Below are 9,270 nucleotides of genomic sequence, written 5' to 3' on the forward strand. Positions count from 1 at the left end.
AAGGATATGCCTTTTGTAGCATGGTAAGGTCTTTATGGCACAGGAGGATGTCATCCATGTAAAGGAGCAAAATTAAAGAGGGGAATTGTTCCCTCACTGGCAAAAGAGCTTCTTGTACATAAAGTTGACACATAGTAGGACTATTGGACATTCCCTGTGGTAAGACCTTCCATTGATACCTCTTATCAGGTTCCATGTGATTAATAGAGGGGATGGTAAAGGCAAATCTGGGCCTATCCCTTGGACACAAAGGTATAGAAAAGAAACAATCTTTAATATCTATAATAATTAAATTCCAGCCACGTGGTAAGGCGGAAAGTACAGGGAGACCCCTCTGTACTGGGCCAAATAAGTTCATTTGCTCATTAATGGCTCTGAGGTCATGGAGCAGTCTCCACTTTCCTGACTTTTTCTTAATTACAAAAATTGGAGTATTCCAAGGTGAGGTAGAGGGTTCAATATGGCCTAATTTTAATTGTTCCTCTACCAGTTGAATCACAGCTTCTAGTTTTTCAGAGGATAGGTGCCATTGAGGAACCCACACTGGGTCCCCTGTTTTCCATGGTATGGGTCGTGCTGCCCCAATGGCCGCTAAGGAAAACCCAGACCCTGTCTGTCTTGGTTTCCATTAGGTGAGATGGGCTCTATCCTTCCCTGTTCTTGATGTCCTAACCCTTTTCCTTCTTTATAACCCATCTTTGCCATGATATTTTTTGCTTTAGTTGAATACCCTCCCGATGGGGCGTTTTCATTGGACAAAATAAGGCCCAGATGCTGCATAATATCCCTTCCCCAGAGGTTAACCGGGAGTGGGAGCACATAAGGTATGAATTTCCCTTGCTGTCCTTCAGAGGATTCCCACGTCAAGGCAACGGAGCTTATAGTGGGACATGATTGATATCCTAGGCCCTGTAATGAATGAGATGACTCTGTGGTGGGCCATGCTTTGGGCCACCAATGTGTAGAAATTATACTTTTATCTGCTCCGGTATCAAGGATGCCTTCAAACTCTTTTCCGTTGATCTTAAGGCGGAGCTTAGGTCTATCATTTAAAGATACAACCAAATAGGCAGAATCATTTCCTGAGGAGCCCATTTTCTTTATCTCAGGTCCTGCAGATTTCTCCCTGGTATTATCAGGGAGGAGCAGCAGCTGAGCTATCCTATCTCCTTTACTAATAGAAAAAACGCCCTTAGGGCTTGAGCACAGGACCTGTATTTCAGGGGAATGTTGACAATCCATAACTCCAGGGTGGACTACTAAGCCCTGCAAGGTGAGTGAACCTCGGCCGAGAATAAGGCCCATGGTTCCCGGGGACAAGGATGGTATAGGCTCCACTGGCACCGGCTGAATACTCATTTGAGGCATTAGTAGGAAGTCGGAGGCGGCACGCAGGTCCACCCTTGTGGGTCTTCCTGGGTCGCCTCTCTGACTGCTTCCTGGGTCCTGACAAACCGGTTCCCATATCTTTGAGGGCCCTGGGACCGAGGGCCCGATGACCCGTTTTTTGGCACATCAGTTGATTGACTATCAGGTGGGGGAAGGACTCTGCCCTTTATATCCCTCACAGAGCGACACTGGTCAGCTCTATGATAACCCTTGCCACACTTAGAGCAAAGAGTGAGAGTCCCTCCCTGTTTATCTGGAGCTCTGCAATCTTTCTTAAAATGCCCAGGCTTTCCGCAGTTAAAACATGTCCTCTGATCATTTCTGCCCATGGAGCGGTTTTGGGATTGAAGGATGGCAGCCGCTAAACCTGCATTGCTGAGAGGTCCCCCAAGCTCTCGACAGACCCTGAGCCAGTCTTGTAAGCCTTTGTTCTTTCTTGGGGCTATGGCCGCTCGGCACTCCTTTGTGGCTTGCTCATAGATTAGCTGTTCTATTAGAGGCGCAGCTTGCTCTGACTCTCCAAAAATACGCTCTGCTGCCTCTGTCATTCTGGCCACAAAATCTGAGAAGGATTCCTGAGGTCCCTGGATTATCTTTGTTAACTGACCAGTGGTTTCACCTGCTCGAGAGAGCGCCTTCCAGGCCCTAATAGCCGTGGAAGAAATCTGGGCATAAGCTCCCCAATGGTAGTTTGTCTGATCAGCAGAATAAGCTCCCTGACCCGTTAACAAGTCAAAAGTCCAATCTCTCTGCTCTGGAGTCAAAGCAGCTGCGTTTGCTCGGGCCTGCGCTTGTGCAGCTTCGTGCCAAAGCGCTCTCCATTCCATATATTTGCCCATACTAGGGAGAGCGGCTTTTACAACCGTTTGCCAGTCAGCAGGAGTTAGTGCCATGCCAGCGAGCCTGTCTAACTGCACCAAGGTAAAATTAGCATTGGTTCCGTATTTACGAACCGACTCAGCAATTTCTTTAATTTGTAAGTATTCTACCGGAGCGTGGACACGCCCACCCTCGGCTCCTTCAAAGACCGGAAATGCCTGTTGTATTTTCCTTTGTTCCTCTCTGGGAATGAATGAGTCTGCGCACTGCCTCTCTGCGCACTGCCTCTCTGCGCATTGTTGACGCACTACGGGCTGACGCACTACGCAGGGCGGGGACTCCGCATAGGGCGGGAGTGCACCTGGTAGCCGATTGCCCTGAGGCCAATTAGCAAACTGGCCTTCGCCAGCCGCTTTTGGCTTTTTCCTTAAATGACTAGTTAGCACTTTACTTGGCGGCTGGTATCCTTTTCTTTCATAATGAGCCGCTTTTTTCTCCCAGTCTGTTTCTTCAGAGCACAGGCTCCTTCTCCTAGAGACCTCCGCTAATTGATCTTTCTTCTTTTCCCTTTTTCCTCTTTTTCTTCTAATCTCTCTCCAGGTATTCTTACCTAACCTTAACTTTTCCTCGGGTTCAAGACCCTTGGAAAGGCCTGTATACTTATTTTGTGTACCATATTTTCTCTTTGTTCCTACTCTCTCTCCCCGCTTTACTTCTGATAGATTGTCCTGAATTTCCTCTAGAATTTTCAGCCCTATCTTAACCACTTGATAACATGTGAAAAGGAACAAAAGGGCTCCTAACACCAGAAAAAATTCAAGGCCAAACATATTCCACTTTACTTCTGATAGACTGTCTTGAATTTCGTTAGAAAGTTCAAGATCAGACTTACCTCGTTCCCCAGCTGAAAAGTTCTGAATTCATACAGTTGAATCCTTCTTAACAGTCTGCTTTACGGGAACCTTTATCACCGTCGTTCCCCAGCTGATGAGTTCTGAATTCGGCAGTTGAATCCTTCTCAACAGTCTGTGTTACGGGAACCTTTATAAACGTGATCCGCAGTTCTGGTTCCGGAATGAGGGATCCTCCTTGCGCCAGTCCCGAGTTTTTTTCTCGTCCCGGAATTCGGCACCAATTGTTATTAGACGCGTTCTCACGACCGGCCAGGAAGAACACCACAGACCAGAATCTTCTGCGGCAAAGCTTTATTCTTACATCTTCAGGAGCCAGGGTGCAGGAAGCAAGAGAGCAAGAAGCAAGAGAGAGAGAAAAGCAAGAGAGCGAAAAAGCAAGAGAGAGAGAAAAGCAAGAGAGCGAAGCAAGAGAGAGCGAAGCAAGAGAGAGAAGCAAGAGAGAGAAGCAAGAGAGCGAAGCAAGAGAGAGAGAAAAACGAAAACCCCGTCCCTCTTAAGGAGCATTCTCCTTCGCCTCGGACGTGTCACTCCCTGATTGGCTGCAGCCCATCGGCCGAGTTGACGTCACGGGGAAGGCAGAGCACAAGTAGTCATAAGATACCCTTGGCACATGCGCAGATTATTTGTTTACCACTTAGAACACAGGATGTCAGCGCCATCTTGTAACGGCGAATGTGGGGGCGGCTCCCAACACCTATTTGGTAGGATGAGACAGGAGGAGCACAGTAACTTTGAGGCCAATGTAGGCTACATAGCAAGTTTGAGGCCAGTTTACACTAAATGACAAGACCTTGTCTCAATTTTAAAAGGGGGGGAGGGGCTAGAGAGATGGCTCGGCAGTTAAGAGCACTTGTTGTTCTTCCAAAGTTTCCCGGTTTGATTCCCAGCACCCATGTGGCAATGAACTCTATAACTCTGGTTCTAGAATCTACTAGATGATAATGACACCATCTTCTGGCCTCCTCAAGAACTGCACATTCATTGAACATAGATATATACCAGCAAAACTTCCTAGACATATATAAAATAAATATAAATAAAAACTTTAAATACAAATGAAAAAAAAAAACAAATATGTAACCGGGCAGTGGTAGCACACGCCTGTAATCCCAGCAGTTGGGAGGCAGAGGCAGGTGGATTTCTGAGTTCGAGACCAGCCTGCTCTACAGAATGAATTCCAGGGTAGCCAGGACTTCACAGAGAAACCCTGTCTTGAAAAACCAAAACCAAAACCAAACAAACAAACAAACAAAAACAAAACAAAACAAAACAAAAAACACAAATATGTAAGAAAGAGAAGAAAAGGGGGCTGGAGAGATGGCTCAGAGGTTAAGAGCACTGACTGCTATTCCGAAGGTCTTTAGTTCAATTCCCAGCAACCACATAGTGGCTCACAACCATCTGTAATGAGATCTGACTCCCTCTTCTGGAGTGTCTGAAGACAGCTGCAGTGTACTTACATATAATAAATAAATAAATTTTTTAAAAAAGAAAAGAAAGTGAGCCAAAATAACACTCCCCCACCAAAAAGAGGGGCAGGCATTGTGGCAAGTACTTATAATCCTAGTATTGTGAGGTAGAGACAGGAAGAAATAGAATTCAAAGACAATCTCAACTAAGTTCAAGGCCAAGCCTGGGCTATAGAAGGCCTATCTCCAAAGAGCTGAAAAGAGCTGGAGCTATGACTCAGCAGTTAAGCACCTACAGCTTTTGTGAAAGCTCCCAGTTCTGTCCTCAGCATCTGAAGGAATTCTAGCCAGCCCACTACATATGGCAAACATAGCTCTGGCTGGCCTTGCCCTTCTCCCCTATTCCCCTGCCTTGCTAAAAAGACCCATTAGATTACATTGCTAAAATTAATCAAGGCACTATTCCTTTATTTGGCCACTTCCTCCTCCTGAGGCTGACTACCAAAGTCCAGTAAAGTATTGAATTCTAGCAAGCAAAGGTCCCCTTTGGCTCACCTAACTAGCACGCCCAATTAAAATTAAACTCCTTGTCCTGACATGGGGTTTCCCCCTTTACCTTTATAAACTGCCACTTTCCTATGGGCCTCATCTGTCTTCTCTCAACCCAAAGGCAGCCCCTCTCTGGAACAAACACCCCCTCTCTCTCACCCGCTATCTCCTGCCTTTTCTCTTATTTCCTGTACTTTGTATGTCTGGGGAAAATAACTCTCCCTTGTGATGAGAACTCGGTCTTCAGGGCCCTGAACAGTTATCATTCCCTTTCAGCATCCACATGGTGACCCCAACCATCCATAAGTGCAGGCCCAGGGGATCTGATCCCTTCTTATGGCCCCGGGCACTTCACTCACACATGCGTAGGAGTTATCACACACAATAAAATAAATCTTTAAAAATGTTTCATTAAAAAAAAAGCCATGGCAGTTAACACTTTCTAATTAGGATTACTATTGCTGTGACAAAATGTCACGATCAAAAAGCAAGCAGGGGAGGAAAGGGCTTATTTGGCTTATACTTCCATATTGATATTAATCACCGAAGGAAGTCAGGACAGGAACTCAAACAAGGCAGGAATCTGGAGGCAGGAGCTGATGTAGAGACCATGTAGGGGTGTTCCTTACTGGCTTGCTCCCCAGGGCTTGCTCAGTCTTTCTTTTCTTTCTTTCTTTCTTTTTTTTTTTTTAAGATTTATTTTATTTGTTTTTCTTTTCTTTTTTCTTTTTTTTCTTTTTTGAGGGCAAAGGGAGCAAATTTTATTTGGTGAAGGCAAACATCATCCAAAAGAAACCAGATGGGCAAGGTGCTGTGACAGGGGAGCCTCTGGGGCCACACAGAAATCACACATTGGGCAAGGAACAGACTCGGGATACAGAATGTCCTCAGCCATTCAGCACCATCCGGACAAGCTCTTCATAGTTGATGCAACCATTGCTGTCCTCATGCCCCGCCACTAGCATCTCTACTTCTTCCTCTGTCATCTTCTCGCCCAGTGTGACTAGGACATGACAGATTTCAGCACCCATGACGGTGCCATTTCCTTCCTTGTCAAACACACGAAGGCCTTCAACATAATCCTCGTAGGTTCCCTGGTCCTTGTTCTTGGCCACGGTCTGCAGCATGGGCAGGAAGTGCTCAAAGTCCAGCACCTTCACATTCATCTCATCACTCTTGGGGTTTCCCAGGACCTTGAGCACCTCGGCGTTGGTAGGGTTCTGGCCCAGGGCCCGCATCACATCCCCACACTGGTTGTACAGGATCTTGCCATCACCTGTTCGGTCAAACAGCTGGAAAGCCTCCTTGAATTCTGCGGTCTGGTCCTCGTGAAGTCACACATCTTGGCTGCTGAGCTCTGCTGGACCTTTTCCAGCAGTAATGGCTCTGACACCCGACCCAACCCCCTTGTTTTGGTTTTTTGAGACAGAGTTTCTTTGTGTAGCCCTGGCTATCCTGGAACTCAGTTTGTAGACCAGGCTGGCCTCGAACTCAGAAATCCACCTGCCTCTGCCTCCCAAGTGGTGGGATTAAAGGCGTGTACCACCACTTATTATATCTAAGTACACTGTAGCTGTCTTCAGACATACCAGAAGAGGTGGTCAGATCTCATTACGGATGATTGTGACCCACGATGGGGTTACTGGGATTTGAACTCAAGACCTTTGGAGGAACAATCAGTGCTCTTAACCACTGAGCCATCTCTCTTCAGTCTGCTTTCTTATAGAACCCAGGACCACCAGCCAAGAGATGATCCCACCATGATGGACTAGGCCCTCCTCCATCAATCACTAATTGAGAAAATTCTTTATATCTGATCTTTTTTGGTTTTCAGAGAGGGGGGTGTTTTTCCTTTTTGAGACAGGGTTTCTGTGTGTACCCCTGGCTGACTTGGAACTCACTCTGTAGATCAGACTGCCCTCAAACTCACAAATATCCGCCTGTCTCTGCCTCCTGAGTGCTGAGATTAAAGGTATGTGCCACACTGCCTGGCTACTTTTTTTTATTAGCTTATAACATATATACAGAAGTTCAGTGTTACAGTCCACTGGTACTGTACAAACAGAACATATCGTTTGCAATCAGCAGTGAATTTGCCAGCACTCTAGAAGCCTGCGCGTCCTGACTTCTTTGGAATGCTACCTTTCCCAAGGGTAAGCACAGCCTTCACTTCCACAACTGTTCACCTCCTGTTAAATTCTGTGTAAGTGAAAAACACAGCATGTATCCTTTGGCTGGGTTTCTTTCTGGATGGGTAAGCAGCCTAGACTTGTCTGGAACTCTAGATCCTTCTATCGCATTCTGCCCACCACCGGGAGTACAGGCCTGTGCTGGTATATTCAATGTGTGTTCAGTTTAATCTTGTCAGTTTAGCCACTATCCTTGTATGGCAGCGATGTTCTTTCCTCTGATTTCTGCTCGGTGCCAGAGAAGGGCTATGTTGATAGATTTGTTCTGGATCGGAACAGTGAGTTTATCAGCCAAGGTCAATCCAAAGCAGGCGTTTTGACATGAAAAAAATTCCATTGTTCCACAACTTGTCCTTGTTCTTTTTTTCTGGTTAAAGAACAAAACAGGTGGCTCCCTAGAGTGCTTGCACCTGCCACACTTCCCAAAGGGACTGATACTCAGGCTGAGGCCTGGAATGGCAAGGGCATTGCTCTGTCAAAGGGTATTCTTGGGGTAGGAGTTCTCATAGCAACAGGAAACGGGACTCCCAGATCAGCAGTCATCTGATAGGTCTAAATAAATATAGGAAACCATTGGACAGATTTGATTGCAACTTCACCGAAGGCAAAGATGAAGTCATAACTGTTTCTGGAGTCCTAGCTCTTAGAACACTCCTTGACCATCCCAGAGACCCCGTAAGTGTTAAATGTAGGGGCTTGAGAGATGGCTCAGAGGTTAAGAGCACTGACTGCTCTTCCAGAGGTCCTGAGTTCAATTCTCAGCAACCACATGGTGGCTCACAACCATCTGTAGTAAGAGCTGATGCCCTCTTTCTGATGTGTCTGAAGATAGCTACAGTGTACTCATAAATAGATAAATAAATCTTTTTTTAAAGTATTAAATGCATAGTTTTCAAAATAGATGGAATGTTCAATCTAGTGCCTCTTTAGACAAAAGTGGAGTTATTGTTGAGAAAAACAATCTTTTCCCCTGCAATTAAAAAATAAAAAATAGAATTGTTCACTGTACATCGTAGCACATACTTATTATCCCAGCACCCAGGAGGAAGAATTTTAGGCAAGAAGATTGCCTCAAAATCATGGCCTATACCTAAACTAGTCTTATAGCAAGGACTTTTCCAGTATCTACTACCACTATGTGGTGAGGCTTTTGTTTAAAAAAACAAAACACAGGGGCTGGAGAGATGGCTCAGCAGTTAAGAGCACTGACTGCTCTTCCAGAGGTCCTGAGTTCAAATCCCAGCAACCACATGGTGGCTCACAACCATCTGTAACAAGATCTGGTACCCTCTTCTGGAGTGTCTGAAGACAACTACAGTGTATTTACATATAATAAATAAATAATTTAAAGAATTAAAAAAAAAAAAAAAACACAGCTGGACATGGTGACATGCATCTTTAGTCCCAGCATTCCAGAGGCAGAGGCAGGCAGATCTTTGAATTTAAGGCCAGCCTGGTCTACAGAGAAAATTCCAAGACAGCCAGAGCTACACAGAGAAACACCAAAGAAAAACAATACAACAACTAACGACTTAAAGGAACAGGAGGGGCTGGAGAGATGGCTCAGTGGTTAAGAGCCCTGACTGCTCGTTCCAGAGGTCCTGAGTTCAATTCCCAGCAACCACATGGTGGCTCACAACCATCTGATGACCTCTTCTGGTGTGTCTGAAGGCAGCTACAGTGTACTCATATAAATGAATGAATGAATAAAAAAATATTTTTAAAAAAGGAACAGGAGAGGGGGGAAAGGAGGAGGGGAAGTGAGAGGGAGAGAGGGAGAGAAAAGGGGAGTGCACTAGAGAGATGTTGGGTGTCCTGCACAAGCCTGAGTACCTGAGTTCAGAGGAAAATATTCGCATTTTAAAAGGCCCTATGCACTTGTAATCACAGTGCTGTTGAGGTTGGAGTAGGGAAACTCACTGGGGCTTGGTGGGCACCAGCCTAGCTCCATGTTTCATGAGAGACCCTGTCTAAAAAAATAAATAAGGCAGAAATTGATAG

At 45.6% G+C, this 9,270-nt stretch overlaps 1 pseudogene; it reads right to left on the minus strand.

The window, feature by feature from the left end:
- Nucleotides 1–5,824: 5,824 nt before the first annotated feature.
- Gm10080 lies at nt 5,825–6,437 on the minus strand (annotated as a pseudogene).
- Nucleotides 6,438–9,270: the final 2,833 nt, after the last annotated feature.

The sequence above is a fragment of the Mus musculus genome, chromosome 9 (genome assembly GCF_000001635.26).
Source record: "Mus musculus strain C57BL/6J chromosome 9, GRCm38.p6 C57BL/6J".
Classification (NCBI taxonomy): Eukaryota; Metazoa; Chordata; class Mammalia; order Rodentia; family Muridae; genus Mus; species Mus musculus.